This window comes from Daphnia pulex, chromosome 8 (genome assembly GCF_021134715.1).
Source record: "Daphnia pulex isolate KAP4 chromosome 8, ASM2113471v1".
Lineage (NCBI taxonomy): Eukaryota > Metazoa > Arthropoda > Branchiopoda > Diplostraca > Daphniidae > Daphnia > Daphnia pulex.
This window is the reverse complement of record NC_060024.1, coordinates 5064219-5078916: the sequence shown is the minus strand read 5'-3', so window position 1 is coordinate 5078916 and position 14698 is coordinate 5064219. Positions and strand designations below refer to the sequence as shown.

Here is a 14698-nt window from a genome sequence, read left to right as displayed (position 1 = left end):
TTTGAATTAAATCACGTCCCAAAAAAGTTTATCCGAAAGGACATCAGGTGGTTTGACGGGAAAGGGGTGTTGCAGAGAATTGTAATCATGGCGACCGACACCCAACTTAAAAAACTGAGGGTTGCAAAACGATGGGAAGTTGATGCCACATTTCAAATTGTCCCTGATCCCTTTTACCAGCTTTTTGCTGTTCATACCTCGATTAGAAAAGGTAAGCATGTCAAAACGGTGCCTCTCACGTTTGCCCTGATGTCCTGTAAAACCAAAATAGCATATTTGAAGTTATTACGCGCACTTGTTTCGCTTCTAGGGCCATTCGGCACTTTACGTTTAGTAGCTGTTAGTCTTGATTTTGAGTCAGGGCTGTGGGGAGCCTTCTCCACTGTGTTTCCTAATGTCAGTTTTCGTGGTTGCAGCTTCCATTTCTCCCAAGCGGTTTTTAGACAAATTCAAAAGTGTGGGTTAGCTAACTTGTATAGAAGAAATGAAAGAATTAGAAGAATTTGCCGTAAACTTATGGCCCTAAATTTACTGCCCCATCGCTTTATACCGCGCTTATTTCGGGATCTAAAAACACAAGTTCGCGGAGCTTTGACCCGGTCCCTTTTCGATTATATGGAAAAGACATGGCTAAACAGCACTGTGTGGCGACCGAAGTCATGGTCGGTATTCATGCAGCCAATTCGAACTAACAGCCCCATTGAAAGTTACCACTCCCGCCTAAAACGGTTAGCTAAAAAACCTCACCTTAACCTTTACTTACTAATTGAATTGTTACACACAGAATCACAAATGGTCCCTTTCAAATCGTTTCTATTGGCAACCGATAAATTAGCAGAAAATCAAAAGAAAAGCACTTCTCATTTTACTTCTACTCTCTTTGCCTACTGGGAAAATTTTAATACTGGGAAATATGACAGCGTCGAAACCCTGTATGAAGATTTAACAGATCTAATTTCTGATAATTATAAATACAATTTCAATCATAACATATAGTCTTAAGATGCTTAAGCGTAATGTTGTACACTGTTTATATTCTGTTTCTGTTTTGTCAAATAAAAGTACTAAATATTTAATTTTTTTGTCATATAATTTCGGCTATTTCATCAAACGGTATAGTTTCAAATATGGGGCCGAAAGGGTTTTCAAAAATTGGGGCCGGAAGGGACACCCTTCCGGCCCTACCTGTGATTTTCCAAATTGGGGCCGGAATGGTAGGGCCGGAATGGTATAGGGCCGGAACGTCCGAGACCCATCGACATCTGTCCAAGAAAGGGCAACCTTCTCTTTGCGTCGTCATACTCCACGACAATCTCGGAGCCGTCAACTACGCCCTTAATTCACTGCGACTTGAATTGGGTCAGTACATTGAACCGCTGGAATATATTTTATTATTTACAATGAATCTGAGTTTCTCCTTGTTTCTGTAGAGTATGGAGAAGCTTTTTTCGATTTTTTCCACGTCAAGAATTGCATCTAACGCAACAACGAGGAAACGCCACTCTTGTGGGCTGTGGAAAATGTCGCCAGCTACCACATAACCATTTCGAGGTTCGAAATTAAGTATTGGAATCTGCTGAGAGAGCTAATACATTTTCTTTCTTTTTTTTTCAGATTTCTCCAGATGGAACCAATCACATTCGACATGAAGGATGCCCAAGGCTCCACCAAACATCGTCTGGTGTCCGTATTTGATAAAATTAGAAAAATAATTTCGAACATAAAGCTTAAAGGAATTTTGCTTTTATTAGGAACAGAATTTCAATCCGCAATTGGACGAGCAAGTCATCAACAACGACCATTCGGTTCGTCCATTTCCAATCTTCCGCTCAGCCAAGAGCCTTTTTTTCATCAAATACCCTTGGATTCTTGAAGATATCGTGGTATAAACATATTTGAAGGCTACTTATTTGAAAAAAATAAAAGTCTTACTGTAAATTGTAATGTGATGCCCACAGGCCATAAATCAACCCCTGCCAGCCGACTGGCAGGAGAAACACGTCCAGATGCTGTTTCAGCGCGATATACTCGAAGCAAGACGAAAACAATTAAAGCTCCAGCCTTTTTGAGCATTAGTCGGTCGTCCAGCTGACTCATAAAACGGCCAAGAAGAAGAGGAAATTGAGCAGCGATCTCCGCCCGTGTTGGAAACTTCGCGAAGCCGTCGGCAGTGCTGACGAGGACAGCGACGGAATTAGTGACGGAACGGGCGACTTTTCGCTACTCTGACGGATCAAGCCACCGATCGCTGGGTTTCCCCTAGCCGTTTCCGGAGTACGTGTTTCATGTGGAAGAAGCTGAAGTGCAAGAACGATTGAATCGTAGTTTGCCCGTGTCCCTGTGGATTAACATTTTTCAACTGCCGTCGAAGATTTGAAGTTGGTCCGTGTCGTTGGTCCGAAATAAGCCACGGATTTTTATTTACTCCCCGATTTACTCTTCTCATCAGTGCCTATACGTTTCTCACCTTATTTTTTTTGAGATCAAGAGATTGTAAACTTTAATCGTGACTCTCAGATCAAAGAATAAAATTTTTTGGTGGAAATTGAAATTTATTTTTAAAATTGTGAGCGATTTATTTGAACGAATTTATAGTTAATAATCTGAATCGATTCCTATATCGACGTTGCCATAGCCCCCTCCATAATCACCGTAGCCTCAACCATGCATATTATAGGCCTAGTCACCTCATAGGCCTATCCGTAATCGCCATAGCCGTTGTAGTATTCTCTGCCGTAGTCACCGTAACCATATAATCCGTATCCAGCAACATAATACAGATATCCGAAGATGCCTCCGAAGTAATAAAGATAACAAGCACACCTCTCACGTACGGTCGGCGGTAAGGTCGACGGTAAGACGAAAGGTAAGGAAGACAAAATCTTCGACTTTGACTGGATAACGCAGGGTTGAGTGGAACTGCTGGAACCGACGCCAACTCCACCAATTCAGATTTCAGCGCTTCTCCGATTAATTCAGACTTCTCCGGCGCATCTTTTCCGACATTTTCGGGACTAGAAAAAAATTTCTGTGTGAGGTTCGTCGGGTTGTCCAGGCTGATGAGCTATTTTCACGTCAATAGTTTTGAATCAGTTTTTCTGCTTTGAGGTGAAGCCATCCGTAAAGTCTTCCAGATTTTGTTGATCCTTTTTAACTGACCGTCCATTCAAAGTGCCACCAAATGACCAAATACACACGAGTTATCTGTAATTAAATCAACAATTCAAGATTGCAAAGCAAGTATTGTAGCATATAGCAAGTATTGTAAGCAAGTCCTCTTATGCAGTATAGTAGTATACGCTGCAGCAAATTACTGATAAATTGTTCACATTTTTATTTTCGGTGCTTTGTATTTGTTTATTACTGTTTCTGTTGTAAAGGCCTGTGCTGACTATAGAATACAACGATATTGACATTATCGCATTATACAGCCTAAATTATTCATTCGACGACGATATTATATAATTGTCTAATATATTAAGACTATATATAAGCTAAATAGATGGCAGATGGCTGCATGATGTTGTCAGTGGACAAAGTCGTGCTTTCAAAATAGTTTCTTTTTCTCAATTATTAGCTAGTTAAATTTTTTACGAAATTTTGATCGTGTTATTGCCGCATTGTAACTGAGGGTGTAGTTTTATTTATTCCTTTGTCCATGTATCATACCATAATAAGACAAGGTATCGTCGTTGCTGCTCACAATGGCTGGTGCTGCTGCTGGTGCGCTGCCACCTCCAAGATATAATAAATATATAGGCTATAGGCCTACTTTATATATAAAGTTATACTGGTTCGGCGGCCATCCAGATCCAGCACTCCCAGCAGCCGTGTCCAAGATTCTCAAATTACATTGTTGTTGTTTTTTCGACTTTTATTAGGTTTGTTGTGAGTAAAAACCAGATGCTGGCAGAAATCTATATGAGCTATTTCATTGGAATTAAAAAAAAAGGGTTTGTCTTGAACAAAAATTCCAGCAGCATATAGGCCTATTGGTTCCCATCGTTCGTTCATTTCTATCAGTCATCATCCGCTCAGTCGTGAATATACATCGTGAGCCATTTTTTCATCAAATTATTATTATCCTTGGATTAGGCCTATTGAAGATATTGATGTGGTTAAAATATTTGAATGCTCCCCCCTTCCTTTTTTTTAAAGTCTTTTACTTATACTGTCTTGCAATGTGATGCACGTATAGCAGGAAAAATTTAACCTCTGTCAGCCAATTAGCAAAAAGAAACACGATATAGGATGCTATTCTAGCGCGATATAGCAATACCCAAATCAAGACGAAAACAGTTAAACCACACCAGCTTATATTTGGGGCATTTTATAATAGGCGGCCTACTCGGTTCGGTTGTCCACCCCAAAAACTTACAAGAAGAAGAGGAAATTGAACAGCGATCTCCAATCTCTCTCTTCGATCTCTCTCTCCAATCTCCGATCCGACAATCGTGAAAAATTGAATGGTCAACGTGAGAGACGATAAGCAACCTAAGCACCATCATCCGCAGCAGCAAATTTATTGTTTTTTATAGGGCCTATTATGCCAAAATGGGTTATTGCCGTTAATGATACAGATGGACGAAGCACCTTGTTAAATATTATGCCTATCTTTGCGATTCCTTAGGGGCTATAAGCCATTTTCTATATCCCAAATAAAATAAATTTATATAATTTAATGTAAATTGTGTTTTCACTGATTCGGAAGCAAACAAGTCACACATGAGCATCTGGAATAACAGGAAATTCAAATCGGTCGCATTGCGAATATTATATATATTTAGACCATTGCGCAATCTAAACGATTGATGAAATAGTGATTTAATTCAGTACTAGGCCTGTCGTAAATACAATACGAAAACTTAAACGTTCACCTAGGGGGGAAATATTCAAAATAATCAAATCTTTTTATAACAATAACAAGAGATTTGGCGCTCGAGATTTCGGCTAGTAAGAGAATCGAACTCATGCTGACATCGGCACGGCGCTCTAAAACCCAATAAAGCTAACAAGCCAATTTGTGCGTTTTGTTTGAGATATAGATTTGTACAGCTATATAATTAACGTTTTTCAATGAATGAAATGATTTAAGCTTTGCTCTAGAAAACGCTTTGCATTTTTCTTCCTCTCGCTTATTCCAACACCTAGCCCATGCAAGAGTATGGTTTCCTCAGTTCGTTTTCCCCTGGATACACTAAAGGTATACCGAAAGTGACACATGGTTGTTTAGTGTAAAGGTCCAAGGGCGGGTATTCTGCAGCAGGGAGTTCTGCTCTCATGGGAATTTAATTCATGTAGAGTTGTTTTTAAAAAGATCTTTTTGCTGCTGTCCCAAGAGGTAAAACCTCAGGAGAGAAAACACTCGCGCACTTTTAACTTCTCGGAAATATCGCCAACCTAAAACAATAGGCCATAAGGCTGGATTGAATGGATTGGTACACTGGCCTTTTTATTTTCATTATTATTGACGTGCTGGAAAGCTCTTTTACAGTCTCTTGTGAGATCTCATGAGAGAAGAACCAGCACCTTTATAAAAAGAAGAAAAGCCCTAGCGACACATAAAAAACACGATAGCGACGAGCACCTGTGCACCAACAGTTTCATTTTCGCCCATTTTTCATATTTGAAAAAAAAGTTCGACGGTTTGATACGTAACAAATCGGAAAAATTCGAAAAAAGGCGGCCATCACCGATAAGATATCTACTATAGCCTATATATCTACATACACTATAGCAGTATAGCTACTACCATCTTCAGTACCAACCAGTACATTTACCCACCACCCCTCAGCAATGTCCCAAAATTATACATCGGAAATATTAATTCAACTAAATATAGTTGAAAATATATTTATTTTGAATATTATAATAATAATATTGGCATCCGCAGACACGAATAGCATGTAGGCCTATATATATTTGGCCATATATGTGATCACCATAACAGGATATGCCCGAATACACAGGCCTATTAGTATAGGAAACCTCCCAGATCTTTAATACAATTTGAGCGTGAATTTATTACAATAGACTTGGCAATAGTTCTTCCCTATTTCTTTTTCGTGTCGTATTTTATCGTCAAACAAATTAATTGAATGTTTGTTAAAAAACTCAAATATCTTATATTTATTTTGTAGGGCCTACCAAGTTTGATATTTGCTTAAATATTCGCGAAGTGTCTTGGTATAAAATATATAAACTTTAAGACTATATAGTCCTATCAAAGATCATATATACAGTGGGTACCAAAAGTATCCGTACGGCTGAGAGGATCAGTAGGGAAAACGCGTTTTTCAAAACACTCCCAAAAATAGAATTCTCGGTGGAATTCAATAAAATTTTTTTCAAAGGTTAACATAAAGGCGGGGTATCATGTGATTTTTTTGGGGAATTTTTCAACAACGCGATAGGTGGTTTTTATCGCGTTGCGTAAGTATCCGTACGTTGATAGGCCCAGTAGGGAATGGGCTTACTTTGGAGGCCTGTTATTCAGTAACTACGTAATATTATAGGGTGGGAAATTTCTTAAAAAAAAGAGCTGCATTAGCTCTATCTGTGGTCATAAGATCACATTTTTTAAGTTTCATTTATAGTAATGAAATCAAAAATGAAAACACGAATTATAAGTTTTCCGTTTTCTTCCCCTCGATTCCCCATCACCAGTGTTGCCATATCAAAAAATATTTACCCTTTCTCTTTCTCCCTCTTCCGTCCAAGGGAAGAAAGAGATTTTGGGACATGGCAACACACAAAACGCGTTTTCCCTACTGATCCTCTCAGCCGTACGGATACTTTCGGTACCCACTGTACATAATGGAATATCACGTGACTCGCACCTCAACAAGAATTAACGTAGCGATTTTAATCATCCATTTAAATTCAAAATAGGGCTACCATCATAACGTGCAATAACATTTGTCAAATATCTTACTTCATTAGCAAACAAAAACGCAAAAATATAAAAAAAAAAGTTTTTATATTTTTTCCCAATTAGCGGTGCAGACTATCTATAGTCCTACCACTACGTCAAAACAGCTTTAAGCATTTCATTATAATTTCTTTATGTGCGCCATGCTTCCAGCATCTGTTTTTTTTTCTTTCTTTTGTTCGGGTACACCAGTATATTGGCCATTTATTAAGACCTACACTTTTCAGGACAACATCAGTTGGTCAGGCATAGAACTGTTACCATTCCCCGCCCACAAAGCATCCACGATAAATCTCCTACCAATAGCAACTCGACTATTTTACATTTTCTCCGTTTCTGCTGAATTGAAACGCCCCTTTCTTGCAGTTCCTAAAAGTTCTACGATTTTCAGTTGTGTTTCACATTTCGTGTTGAGCTTTCGTCCACGACACTACATACACATTTCACTGTTTAATTGGGTCGATACTTAAAATGTTTAGACTGTGTCCATTTAATAAAGTTGAGTGACTTGTTTTTTTAGTGTTTAGTAAACTTTTTTGAAGCCAGAATTACTTGCTTTCTCCTACAAATTTTTCAATAAAAATTTTAGGATCAAGCAAACTTGAAACTCGTTTCAAAAAGTTTATCAAACTTAACTCAAGTTTATTGAATTTTGTTAACTTTGAAGTTAAAAGAATATTTTTAGAAATTAAAAGTATTTCATTTCATCATAACGGAAATATTTTAAAAGTGCTTCTCCCGGGCCGAAATCTTAGTCCTTAGGCTTACACAAATAGTATTTTCGATGTCCCATAGCATACTTTCTCTTATTCTCCCTCTTATTCTCCCTTTTAGTCTACCGATATGCAGTATGCCCCTTCTCGTTCTTTCTCTCGCTCCTTTTTAATCCTTTTTATTTCATTCTTTGTTATGTTCTTCAATTTTCTTTTTTTTTCACCCTTCCCTGTATTTCCTACTGCTCATTCTTTCTTTCTTTCGCATATTTACTGAACTATTTTTTTTTATTTATTTTTTTTAAATTTTTCTTATTTGATTCATTAAGGTTAAGTATATTTTTCTGGGATAAGCATATCAGAGAATATAAATACGTAATAAGCATGTAAAAGCATTACACAGACCTACATTGGCTAAAAAAAAAAAACAAAAAAAAACAAAGACATTTTGGCTGAAAAGCAGAACAAAATTTTTTAAAATTTCCTTCCTCTTGACTTCCTTCCTCTTCTCGCTCCCAGTCCTCCGCAGGCAACCCGCTCCGATTGTAACGGCCTACGTTTCCTTGTTGAATCCAATTAGGAATATCTTCGATTACCTGGGGCGCTGCCGGTGGGTCCCAATACATCCCCACTCTTCTGGGCGTGGGTCTACTGGGCTTCTTCTGGGTGATGCTATGGCCCACGCATCTGGTTCGTCTCCCCATGCGTCTCCATTGTTGATACCTTGAACTTGTTCTTGTCTCCATCTCACGAACGGGGATACGTGGCCATCATTCTCTTCTCTTTGGTCGTCGTTGAAATCTTGAATGCGTTCTTCCCGTCGTCTCACGAACGGGACTCCGTAGTCTTCGTATTCTTCTTCTCGTTCTACTTTTATATCTATCGCGCCAACGGGCTCGTAGTGGAAGTGATGTTGCTCCTGATCCTGTACGTTCCAGTTCAGTGGTGAACGTCTCATGGCCGGATCCACATCAAGTATTGCCCTCATATTTTCCCTCACTTTGTCCCAATCGTCGTTTGTGACGTCCGCCGAGAGCCTGTTCATGTACACTGCTGTAATTAATCTTTTTGAGTTTTCAATTCGGCGGCCTAGAGCCTCCCAGTGGTCCTCACCTGGACCTAGGCAAATGTCTCCCGCGTTGTAGCGGTGATAAAATTCTAGGTCCTGCCGACTGCTACGCAATTCCCTAACCCTTTCATCGGGCATATTGTTCGGGAGGTATACTTCCCGCCCTTCTTCGAACTCGACCCTTCGGTCATCACTTTCGTTGGAACTTTCACTTCGTGGGGATTCCATTTTAAAAGAGAACTTGAACTTTTAACAGAACACACAATCGAATATAGCACACGGTACAAAGGTGAATGTGGGGTGAATGGTGGGTCGATGTAGTCGATGGCTACTGCTTTGGCATTGTCGTGGAGAAACTTTTCTGACGCCATTGACGTGGCCAATCCCGTCGAGAAGATCGGTAGATTCTCCCCCGGGATCGGGTATAACGGGTTCATGGGGTTGTTCTCGTTCATGCTGATTTCCATTCCCAGGGCTATCAGCGTATCCATCCCCAAGATTATTGGGAATCCTATCTCGTGGTCGGCAACGACATATAGGATTGCCGTTGTTGGGGTGTTGCCGAAGTCGGCCGAAGTTAATAAAGGTACGTGTTTCCCAAAGGATAGGGAAAACGCGCCCTGTTACTGGGTCGGAAAATTCGATGTCTGGGCCCTGTACGGGCAGCAACACGCACTTTGCGCACTTCACGATCGTTTCACGTACGAGTGAAATAGCTAAACTTGTTGAAAAATTGGCCTCCACTGCCAACTTGTTGATTTCGAGTTGTCTGATTACTCTTTTCTCCATTCTGCATGGGTTGGAGTTCGGAGTGGACTAACTCCGGGTTTCAATATTCTCGTTTGACGAGATCGTTGTTCAACGAAGATGTGTGGCCCTTGTTGACGCTTATTAAGAAAGACGAGTAGGCTTTGTTGGATCGGAGATGCCTATACGTACAGTGTGTGGGCGGCCGACATCTTTATGATCGGGCCCACCTCCCCCCTTCCTTTAATCTGATCCTCCCGTTTCTTTTTGTTTTTTCCATACTTGTTCAGCGGGGTTAAAAAAAAATGGGACTGTGCAGGGAGTGAGGATAAAAAAAATGTTCTTTGAGCGGGGGAAGAGGGGAAAAAAATTTTGATTTTTACAGTCAAACATGCACCTTAACTTAAAAAAAACATCTGGTGGGGAATTGGGTGTAAGGGTGGAGAGCGGGGAAAAAAAAATAAAATAAAGGATCATGCTTCGAATTTTTTAATACGGAGAGAATCGAGAATAGTTTTGAAGTTTATGGAGAGGAAAAAAAAATTAGTAATATGGAAAGTTTTACCTTCGTAAAGTATTACCTTTCATCTTGATATTCTAGCAGCTTACACAGCTTTTCTTTTTACTCCCAAATAAAATGAAATTAAAATGAGAATAAGGGCGTATTATACAGCCTTTGGTCAGTTAATTAATAAAAAAAAAGAAAATGAATAAGGGAAACAAGGGATTTTATTTTCAATAATACTTCCTTTGTTGAGATACAATAACCAGGACAATTAAAATAAAAAGGGTTAATAACGGTCCGGGGGTATAACTGAATACTCGTCATCAGGCGACAAAGTATTAAGTAATGCATCCATCTGCGAACGGACAAGCAGCAATCCGTTCAAAAGTAGTTTGGCCTACAAAATAAAAAAAAAAAAATTACAATATAATAAATGAAAAATGTTATGAACATTCATAAGTATGAACACTTAAACAAATGTTTAGAAACAACTTACTTGTTAGTAGAGCCCCTAAATAGGAAGCTTCCATCGCGTGCACGACGTGATTGACGTCGTGACGTATCATAAACTTGCGAACTAGGTTCTGTGAGTGAACTGAGATCGGACTCTGCGTAGTTTACACTTTTGCGCACTCGCTTGGAACGTGGCATCTTCACACGTAGACGAACAAAGTGAGAATAAAATCCGTACAATACATACAAGCCTCCCCTAAAATAAATTTTGCCAGAAGCAAATTTGTTCGCCAGTTTTAGAAACCACCATTCTCACAAGCGGGGTAGTCAGCCAAAAGCATATATATTACAAAATGAACTTGTTGTAACCATTCACCCTCCCACTCGGGGAAGCGAGACTAATATATGTGTCAACAGCTCCATTTGCACTGACCACCCCCTCATTCCCCTTGATCGTGATCTTCTTGTCTGCCATAATGGTCGGTAAGAAGTCCGGCGTAGTCGTCTTGACCTAAAAGACCTAAATTCTCTTCTCACCCCCATCAATGACAAATTTGTGCTCCTACAGAGCATCAAGGCCTAAAATACAATCCTCACTGATTGTCAACGACGATGCAATCCTGCAGAAGATTATCGCCCAGTATAAAAATTTCGAGGGTCGCTATCCCTCTCGTTTTAAGTTGGGTGTTGTCGAACCATATAAATTGACCGGGGCTTCGGCTACATGATTTCTGATACCTTTCGTTAATTTACGAAAAATTTCTGTGCTAATCCAGTGATAAAAAAATTAGACCTGGTCACGCAGTCGTATTATTGGTCCGGGGCGTCGTGCGGTACGACTGCCGTTTCCGATTTTGATGCGTATGCCGGTGACACCGAGCCCGGTGGCCCACACCGGTTTTGGATAAAGCACTTTTTCGTCCCCCGGCATTGGGAAGAGGGGATTTGTGTGTTCCTCCTCGTCTATTATTATAGTACCTTGAGAGCTATAATTGTATCCATTCCAATGATTATCGATGCTCCTATTTCTTCGTCTTGCATGATGTACGCTATTGTCGATATTGGGTGATCTTTAGTCGTGAGGGTGAGGCGTATTCCCCACAAAAGTGGAAATACGCGAGCCGTTGCCGGGTCGATGAATGATACGTCCGGGCCAGATACCGGTTACAGAACACATTTCAACCCTTCCGCCACGGGTTTGCGGATGAGGGTTATCGCCAAATTTGTAGCGAAGTAGGTTATGACACGGATGTTGCTTACCACCACTGGAACATAAAATTTCGTCTCCATTTCTGGAATTGAAAGTTTAGTACAAAAGTTTTAACTTGTTGAAAGTGGAACTGTCAAATAGGTGGAGTGGGCACTGTGGTCACTGCAAGTGTTAATAAATTTCCGTCGGGGAGAGAAAAACTGGGGCTAGTGGCTCCAGTTCGTTGATGGCACTATATGTGTCAAACTAATAATAGGAATGAAGGTGTAAAGGAGGAATGGGCATGTAGGAAGAGTAAAGAAAATGTGGATAGGGATATATCCCCATAATTCGGGGAATTTAAATGGTAGGACGATAGAGAAAGAGAAGTGAGAAAAGAAAAGAGACAAACAAAATGTATATATTGAGGCACAAAAAAAAATGGGCGCGGGTTTTATTCAACGGCGTGTTGCCATCTTTCTCTTTTTTTTCTCGCCAACCAACCAACCAACTTGGAGAAAATACTGAACCATCCGACTGCTGTCATATCTGACAGCAGCCATGAATGGGGTGTTGCCATCCCGATCAGTAATCTCCATATCTATTCTGAACACATCGCGACTTAATAGTTTTGCCAAGTTAGGACTATTACTAATTGACAGAAAATGCATTGCGGTTCGTCCAACAGAGTTGGGAATATTGAAATTCGCGTACACGTACGAGAGAGAATCAATAGCCCTCTGATGAATTTAGAACCGCGTAATGCAAAGCTGTGTTTCCTTGGGCGTCTTGCGCGTCGGCGTCAGCTCCCAGAGCTGTTAAGGATGAGATGGTGCGGATTGCGCTAGCTTGTGCCGCCACAATCAATGGAGTCTCCATACGATTGTTCTGGCAATTTACCCCCCGGGCCCGGCGACACTTTCGCTAACTCTTTGTAGTTGTTTTGTCTGGCCAAACGGTGGAGCAGTCCATCGCCGTTTAACGGTTCACAATTGGCACGGACTTCGTTAACTCTACGTGAATTACTCATGGCACAGCACAGGGATGGGTTAATTAGGGACAACTTTCACGAACAATGAACTCGATGAAGTCTTGGGGAACACTGACAAAGTCTGTCGAGAACTATCGAACAGCTTTTTGTTAATTGTTTAATAGTTTGCTGAGGAGGGAGAAATGCGATATCAATTTCGAAATGTGTCTTGTTCAAGTGGGGGCAGTATATTGCTGTGTTTCCAATTTTGATTTTTCTTGGGTGGCTACTCTGTCAGCACATTATTTTGTCGTCGTCTGCGTTCTTGCACCCCCACAGCGAAATGGGTCAAAATTTCTTGCAGCCCTCCTATTCTTGATTTATACTTACATAGAAGAAAAAGCACACAGATGGTGAGGATGACAACTGAAACTACTGTAATTAACCATGCTTTTAATTTCACTGCCCAACTGATGAAACTCCAGAAACGCGATTCCTCTTTTTCGTTAACTAAAATCGCTGACAAGCTTCTTGTATTAGATTCGCTGATCTTATTTACGATTTCGTTGACAGCATTAATTTTTTCGTATTCCGATCTCTCAAAAATATCGTGGGAATTTAACAAATACTGAGCTTCGTTATCTTCTAGCTCTGTAAACTTTGATGTAAGTTTGAGCGTAGAGAGATGAGCCGTTGGTTGTATTGCACTCAATTCATTGTCTTTCCAAATATATAGCTATCCATTTAAATTGATGAAACTATTGAACTATTGAACTATGAACTGACTAGAACTTTTCACATGCCAAGAGTGACAATTTTCTCTCCCTTCCGTGGTATTTAATCCACTCTTTCCCTCTTTCCCGCAGACTTTGAATTTAATATTTCTCTTTTTGTTTTATATAGCGCCTTGACACACTCCGCCGTGTGGCTTATAACAGCGCCTTAGCTTTGGCAGTGGTTGCCTCGGCTAATTTGCTGTTATAGTAGGCACACGTCCGACGGTCAGCCGAATATTTGTAAAAGGATAGAAAAAGAAAAATTTGTTGTAGGGGGGGGGGACGAAAGGCTTTTCCCTTTCCAAAAAAAAACAAATAACTTTACACACAGTCTAATTTTCGTCGCGGCACGGCGGCGAACGGATTACATCGCTTCTCTGACGGATAATCAGGTCCTCTCAATCGCTGGATTTCCCAGACCCACTTTTATGTTACGCTTCCCCCCGTAAAAAAAAATAATCTCACAAATCGGTTTCACATTTTATCCGCCTGCCCAAACGACCATACCAAGGTCGGTGAGGCGTGTCTTCTATCTTATCTTCTGGTTCCCGTCCGTCCAAACGTTCGACGGTGTTAACGGTACACTCTTTTTTAAAATTCCGTTTCCGACGAGAGGAAGGAAAAAGAGAGGAAAAATGGTTTTAGTCTAGTCAACTGTTTTTACAATCCTAATATCTTTTAAGTAAGTCATTATGACTTCACAATTAAAAAAACTTTTCGAGGTAGTTTGTTACTATTTCCCTTTTCCTTCTTTTTTTTAAAGCGAACTCGTCTGTACCGAGTATTTCGGTCAACCCCCCCCCCCCCCCCCCCTTATCTCTTTGTAAACCGTTCCCTACGATTGGTTAACGTGATTTGTTTTCCAAAATTAACCAAAAAATGTTTTCTGTGGTTTCGTTTTGCCATCACATTTCTCCCCTTAGAGCGGAGCCTCACCGTGGGCTTCCTTTCTTCGCTTTTTCTTAGGCCCATTTGTTCCCTTTTGTCTAGTACTGCTGTACTGTTTTCCTTTGTTCCCAATTTTCCTTGTTCATACTAGTTGCCTCTATCTGATGTAATAAGTAGATAAGGCAAGATGGGTTCCACAACAATTCGCAACCGCAAGTTGCCTTATCTCTAACCCTTGTATGCACAGCCTTACATATTATCTCCATAGCCGAGCTGCAAAAAATCAAACCGGTCGTCCGACCAACCAGGTGGCGGAAATCAAAGCCTGCATATCAGCGTGTAAAACCATGGGACGTTACCTTTCGTACGGAAAAATAATGCCGTCGTCATATTTTACTTCCAACTCTTCTAAGCTACTGTTTCACAGCAAGCCTTGTGAATCCTTCTTGTTTTAATA

At 40.3% G+C, this 14698-nt stretch overlaps 1 long non-coding RNA gene across 1 annotated transcript; it reads left to right on the top strand.

Moving 5' to 3' along the window:
• The first annotated feature begins 1261 nt into the window (after positions 1 to 1261).
• LOC124199371 lies at positions 1262 to 2030 on the top strand. Its single transcript, XR_006876805.1, has 5 exons — positions 1262 to 1359; positions 1431 to 1551; positions 1615 to 1683; positions 1752 to 1883; positions 1959 to 2030. It is a non-coding gene; the product is annotated as an uncharacterized LOC124199371 (long non-coding RNA).
• Positions 2031 to 14698: the final 12668 nt, after the last annotated feature.